Raw genomic sequence first — 6860 nt, forward strand, 5'->3', positions numbered from 1 at the left:
ATCCGAACCCTCGGACGGGAGCGCCGCCGCGCTTCCCAAGCGGCGCACTATCCAGTGCGCCACCGGGCCGGCCCCGAGCATCAGGATTTTTGAAAGCTCCCTACATTATTCTAAGGTACAACAGCCAGGTTTGAGAACCACTAGATTCGAGGATCTCACAGAGTCCAGGAATCCAATTAGCTAGGGCTGGGGCTGGGGGTCGGGGCAGGAGCCACAGAGGTCATGGAATATAAACACTTCTTCCAGGGACCAACCCTGTGGTCAGTGAGAAGAGTGCAGTTCTCAGAGAAGAGGAAGTCATGGGCTGGGCACAGTTTCCCAAAGGTGCCCGCCACGTCCCGCCCCTCGGCTGCCCAGTACCCTCAGCCAGCCTTTTCCGTATGTGTACAAACCTGCTCTGACTTAACTGCACCTAACTGAGCTTGATTCACATACAACTTCGAAGTTATTAACTTTCCCCCACCAGAGGCAACCAAAGTCATGTCCAGCTATTACATCCGAGGCAGTGACATTGGGACACTGTTCTCGGTGTCCACTGTTTTTATGGGTGTCCATTCCTTTTCTAGTTCTGTAACCATCCCAGTGTCAATCAGGACTCTTAGTTGCAAGCAATGGAAACCCACTCTGGCTGATGTAAATAGAATTTATTGAAATGATATTTGGCAGCTCATACAACCATCAGGAGCACTGCAGATCGAGCCTAGGAGCTGGGCCAAAATAGGGAACATTTGGAGTAAAGCCAGGGCTACAGGACCAGTTGGTAATGACATGGCCACCATGCCACAGCTACTTGATGCTGGATGCCACAGCTTACGCCGCTGCCAGTGCTGGCCCTGGAAAGTCCATGTCCTTGCTGCTGCTGCTGCCACTGCCCAACAAAACATCTTCTCCGCCAGCCCAGATTCTCCCCATCACCGGCTCCCATGTCAGAGTCCAGGGCGGCTCCATCCCATGGGCTGGCCTCGGTCACAGGGCCAGCACCTCCGCGTTACAGGAGGCTGGTGGGGGAGAAGTGAGATTTTTGTGTCTGTAGTGGCGAGGAAGCAGGGCCTCCCAATGAGGCTTTTAAGTAGGAAATTCCTCAAACTTAGGGGAAGAAGTCTGTTATGATTCCACTTCACTGTTCTGCAACCTGGACCGATCGGAACCCTAAAGACCACTATTCCTAAGCGGGAGATACGGCCAATGACAGAAGAAATGAAATCTGCCCTGAGACAAACAAAAGCCCATGGCTTCAGCCACGCGATGGTTTTGTTTTCCGTTTTTTGTTTTTACCCCAGCAGCACCAATGCTTTACTCTTTTTGACACTGGCTTTTTCCAGTTCCACTTAACTACTATTAGGACGGCCCAAATACCATGCTGCTTTCCCCCAGCATTATGATCTCATCCAGCTTTTCTGCTTTCTGGGCTGCTGTCCCTGTGGCATAGGAGCTTGAGTCTTCACAGCAGATTGCAACACGTCAAGAGCTATGTTGTAACATAGAAATGGATGACGGTAGTTTTATGGAACTTGCCCTGATAATTCTGATCCATAGAGTCCCAGAGCAGCCGAGGTTCGGGAATGCCCTGGAATGCTGTGCTCTCCCCTCCTCCTTTCTTACCTGGTTCCAATGTCTATTCACAATGTCCCAGATCCCAGACATATAATGTCTCTCCCTCACCTCTAACTTTCTAACTGCATCAGTTTCCTAGGGTGGCCACAAGAAAGTACCACAACCTAGCAACTTAACACAACTTTACTTCTCACAGTGCTGGATGCCAGAAGTCCAAGATCAAGGTGTCGGCAGGGCTGGTTTCTTCTGGGGTCTCTCTCTTTGACTTGTAGATGCTGTCTTCTCCCCGAGTCCTCACATGGTTTCCCTCTATGTGTGTCTGCGTCCTGATCTCCTCTCCTTATAAAGACACCAGTCCTACTGGACTAGTGCCCACCCACTGACCTCATTTTGCCTTAACTACCTCTGTGCAGGCCATATCTCCAAACGCAGTCACATTCTGAGGTACCAGGGTAAGGACTTCAGCATATGAATTTGGGGGTGGGTGGACACAGTCCAACTCATAGCACTAAGCAATTACTTGGCACTGTGCTGGATGGGCACTGTGGGGTGGTGAGAAACGGCTCAGGACCCAGACATGCCTGGGTTGCATCCTGGCCCTGCCACTGGTCCACGTGAAACTGGCAGTTTCTTCCAAGATCTGCCTCCCTGGCTGTGAAACAGGGAGACAGACAGGCCTTCCTCATGGGCTGGCTGTGTGAGGGAAATGAGACCAAGGGCCTGGCACACATGGGGTCCAGGACACATGGAAATCCACATTCTCAGACAGAAGTGTAAGATGGGCCCCCGGTCAGGGAGCTGAGTGCAGCTGGCTTCTGCCAAATTCTTAAGCCCTCTTCAAGGCTTTGGGAGAAGTACCACCCTGTCCACCATCTGTCCGTCCTGTGGCAGCCCTGCTCACCTCCCAGCCCCTCCTCTGACCACCTCTGTCCCCACCCCTGCTGAACAACACCACAACTTGAACTCAAAACTCCTTGTCCAGACCTGTACACTGTCTGCTCCCTTATCTGGGATGTCTGTCACACTCCCTAATGCCCGGTCCTCTGGCCCTGAACCTGCTTCACTCCTATTCACCCTCAAAACAGTTCTGGTGCCAGTGTCAGGTCACCTCCTCCAGGAAGCCTTCTTTGACCACTGCCTCAGTGCTTCCTCAGCCCCCAGGGTTTCCCCTGTCACTGTCTGCTCTGATGACAGCAGGGGGTTGTCACTAGATGTGGAGGAGCCCCATGAAGTCTAAGAGCATGTCCGAGGTGTCCATCATGGGCCTGTCACAGAGGGTTCACTCTGTGCCCTCTTCCCATGAGAATGAACATGGCATTCAGGAGAGCCTTGAACTGGGTGCAGCGCTGTGTGGGAGGCATGGGTGCGAGGGCATGGGAGTTTGAAGAGGGAGCATGTGCTGGTGGTTTGGGAGAGCCCAGTAGTTCTACATATTTTGTGAATATGGAATAACTTGGAATCTCTAATGTTTGGAATTCTCTGCATGGATTGCCCTAGGACCTTCCCAGCAAGGAAAAGACCCTCGTGGAGGAGCAGAGGAGGGACTCAGAAGGGACTGTGAGTGGACCCAAGAATGGAAGAGGATAGCCCCCAGCATGGGGCGGGCTGCCCTCCCAGCAGGGACACTGTCTGGGCAGCCGCACTGGGGACCAGGGCCTCTGTCCCCTCCCTCAACCACAGTCTCCTCGGCATCATCTCGGAGGTGGCTGTGAGGTCACGCATGGCTGTCTCAGAGCTGTATTTCTTACACTCTGCGCAGCCAGCTGCTAGGAACGTACCTTGTTGGAAATAAATTGAAATGTAGGGGGGACATAGAATATAAGTAGTAGAATTGTAAAAAAATATATAACCTTAATGTACGCAGTCTTGTAACAATGCATAAGCAACGCAGCTTATCAGGGGCCGTGACAAAGGTCAGGCCCGAGCACGCTAAACATTAATAGCCCCCACCGGTTTCAGGAAATAGCTGGTTCAAAGGCCACCAAGCCAGACCCCGGGGAAGGTAAACAATTGAGAAATGCGCTAAAGGGGTGCCAGCCTGCTAAAACCCACCTGTAAACCCAAAAGGCGCCAGCTGAAGCCCACCTGTAAATCTAAAAGCACCACAGATAACCAACAGTTGATCCTATCACAATATCTGTTCAAAAAACTGTATAAAAGCTGCTTGCATTGTGAATTCGGGGCCGCTCCTGTCCTGAAAACAGGGCGATCTCCAGCATGCCGGAAATAAAAACCTCTTGCCTGTGCATCGATCTCTGTGCCTCCTGGTCTTTGCGAGATGAGCCTTCCCATCAAGTTAAGATTCGTGCTTTTGGGCCGGTCTTACAACCTTCCTCCATTCACCCACGGAACAAGGGCTTAGTGAGCATCAAAGGTGTGCCCCATAAACGAGGGGGCCGCAGCACACCCGCAGACCAGCCCTGCCCTCGGGGGCCAGAGACTGAGGCAGAGAAAAAAATCAACATGTTAGCAAAGAGGTAAAGGAATATGAAGGGGATAAGAGACATAAAGGGGGCAGGTCACTGCAGGGCAGGGGACATCAAGGTGGGGGAACCTGGTTAGCATGATGGGCAGGAAAGGCTCTCTGCAGAGGTGGCTTCTTGGCTGAGACCCGAAGGACAGGGAAGATCTGGCTAAGCAAAGAGGCAGGGAAAGCAGGCAGGTGCTTGGGGGCTCTAAGAACCGTGCAAAGGCCGGGGGCTGCCGCCAGTGAGTGAAGGTACCGCGGCTGAGATGTGCCTGCAGGGGTGGACAGAGGCCAGCGCAGCAGGTGCTCTCAGGAAACCATGAGGAAGGGGACAGGCAGGGAGTACCAGCACCATGTGCAAAAGTCGCAGGAAGCTCGTGCTCCAGAGGCGGGCAGCGTCAAAGCCATCTGTCTCTTAACTTGGGAGAAAAACAGTCTATGTGTGCCAACAGTGATCTTCCAAACAAATAGAGAGCTATTCATCAGGGACAGTGACCCGTTGTTCTGGTCCTCTGAGATGGGAAAAAGCTGGACTGTCACAGCAAGACATAATGAATGACTTCCTGCTTGGAGGAGATTCTGCGGGTGTGTGTCATCTTGCCCAGGACCCGTGGGGTCAGAGGGCAAGGGCCTCCCCGGACCCCATTTCCCAATGGAACCTCTCCAAAAACCAGTTTCATTTTTTGCAAACTACAAGCAAATGTGCTGCTCATCAAGTTTCTTGACTCTTACATAAAGACTCCGAAGGAGAATGATTGGAATTTAGGGCCAGAAACAACCCTGTCTCTTCTGATAAAGTTATCAGAAAACAAAAACCATATAAATGGTCATAATTTGAATTTTGCTTTGGTTGCCAGGAAACTCAGGGTCAGGCTGAGGTGTAGTAATTATATCACTCCAGGTTTCTGGCACAATTTTTCCTCCTTGTTTCAATCGTTTCCTAAAACAAAAACAAAACAAAAAGTTTCACTAGTCAAACATACCATCCGCTTTTGTGTGGTTTTCTTTTGATCTTTAGCCACATGAATGCGGCTTCCACGTAGTCAGAACTGCACATTCACGCTCGCTTCTGTTTTCTGTTTTTTCACATAGTATTAGTTCACAAATACCATATTTCTACTTGGATATCCTTAAAAAAATTCTTTTTTATTGAAACATAATTGATTATACATGTCTGTGGGGTACAGCATTGAATATCAATACCCGTGTGCAATATGTGATGCTCAAATCAGGATAATTAGCGTATTCAACATTATACAATGTAGTCATTTTTTGTGGCCCTTCACCAATTCCTCCCTTACCCCCCAACACTAGGGTGGTCTCTTCTGCCTTTTCAACAACCGCACAATATTCCATTGACTCACTGAGTATTGATATAGTTCAATCTGATTGCTCTACCACAAATGGGCTATTATTGGAGATCGCGTTTTTTTCTAGATTTTCACTGTTATAAATAATACTGCTATTACAAAAATAAATGAGTAAAGATTATGAAAGGAAGTCATGAAAAGAGAAATACGAAGGGCTAAGACACCCATGAAAAGTGTTCAAGCTGTCTGATGATTAGAGACATACATTGAAACAAGACAGCTGTTTCTTTTGCCTGTGGAAATAGCCCAGACTAAACAACAATGTTCCTCAATGCTGGGGAGGAGGCGGAGAGACCCACAGCTCCTGTGTGTCTCTTCCTGAATGTGAACTTGTCAATTTCTAGGTCCAGTGATGACTCTTCTGGGCCATCCATGCTAAAAGCCCTGGAGACACAGCTGAGCCCCTGTGGAAATAGCCCAGAGACATACATTGAAACAAGACAGCTGTTTCTTTTGCCTGTGGAAATAGCCCAGACTAAACAACAATGTTCCTCAATGCTGGGGAGGAGGCGGAGAGACCCACAGCTCCTGTGTGTCTCTTCCTGAATGTGAACTTGTCAATTTCTAGGTCCAGTGATGACTCTTCTGGGCCATCCATGCTAAAAGCCCTGGAGACACAGCTGAGCCTACAGCCGACCAGTCTCACTGCAGCATGATTTATAAGCCTGCAAAATGTAAACGACTGAAAAGTCCCATAGTAGGAGAGTGGTTAAGTAGACGTGTGTACAGCTTTCCTATTATCCACTCAATAGATGTGTAATGAAGATTTCTAAGAAGACAGGGATATGTTTATGCTACAGTATTCAGTGAAAAACGGAACCCTAAGTACAAAGTCGCTTTCAGATGAGCATGGGACCGGGAGTCAGATGACCTCAATGCAGATCCCAGCACTGTCAATCTCTGGCTGTGAGACTCCTGGGTCAGAGACCAGGGACTTCACTATTCATGGGAAAATAGCAGCCAGAGCTCAGCATGATGCTCACACAAGTTCCCTGTGTCTCCTGAGTCCTGGGGAGGGGGAGGCCAAGGGCCCATCATGAATGCCTACACACACAATGGACTGCATTACACAGGGAACACTGAGCTCGGGGAATTTACCTCTTTCACGGTAAAGTTATCTGGAGGGAGATGTTACTTCCTCCCTCAAGGCTGCTTGCTGCAAATATCACCCTGAGACATGGGTACCTCTGAGCGGCCAGCGCTTTGCATTTTTGGCATACTTGGCAAGAATGTGCAGGGATGCCTGGGACCCATCCTGGATTGCCTCCCGTGACGTTGGAGTGTAGTTGACAAGAATCTCAGGCCTTTAATCTTCCAGTTGGTCTCTGAAAGCCGAGGTCTATCCAGAAATGGAGCAGGGGACTGTTTTAGTCTGTTTCTTTTGCTTATAACAAAATACCTGGAACTGGATAATCTGTAAAGAAACAATATTTATAGCTTACAGTTTCAGAACCTGGGAACACACCTGG

At 49.6% G+C, this 6860-nt stretch overlaps 1 long non-coding RNA gene across 1 annotated transcript; it reads right to left on the minus strand.

Annotated features, from left to right (window-relative positions):
- Positions 1 to 629: 629 nt before the first annotated feature.
- Positions 630 to 3989, minus strand: LOC103596986. Its single transcript, XR_551076.1, has 2 exons — positions 3796 to 3989; positions 630 to 998 (listed from the first exon to the last, which is right to left on the minus strand). It is a non-coding gene; the product is annotated as an uncharacterized LOC103596986 (long non-coding RNA).
- Between the last annotated feature and the right edge of the window lie 2871 nt (positions 3990 to 6860).

Source organism: Galeopterus variegatus, unplaced genomic scaffold (assembly GCF_000696425.1).
Source record: "Galeopterus variegatus unplaced genomic scaffold, G_variegatus-3.0.2 Scaffold2159, whole genome shotgun sequence".
In the NCBI taxonomy this organism is placed as follows: Eukaryota; Metazoa; Chordata; class Mammalia; order Dermoptera; family Cynocephalidae; genus Galeopterus; species Galeopterus variegatus.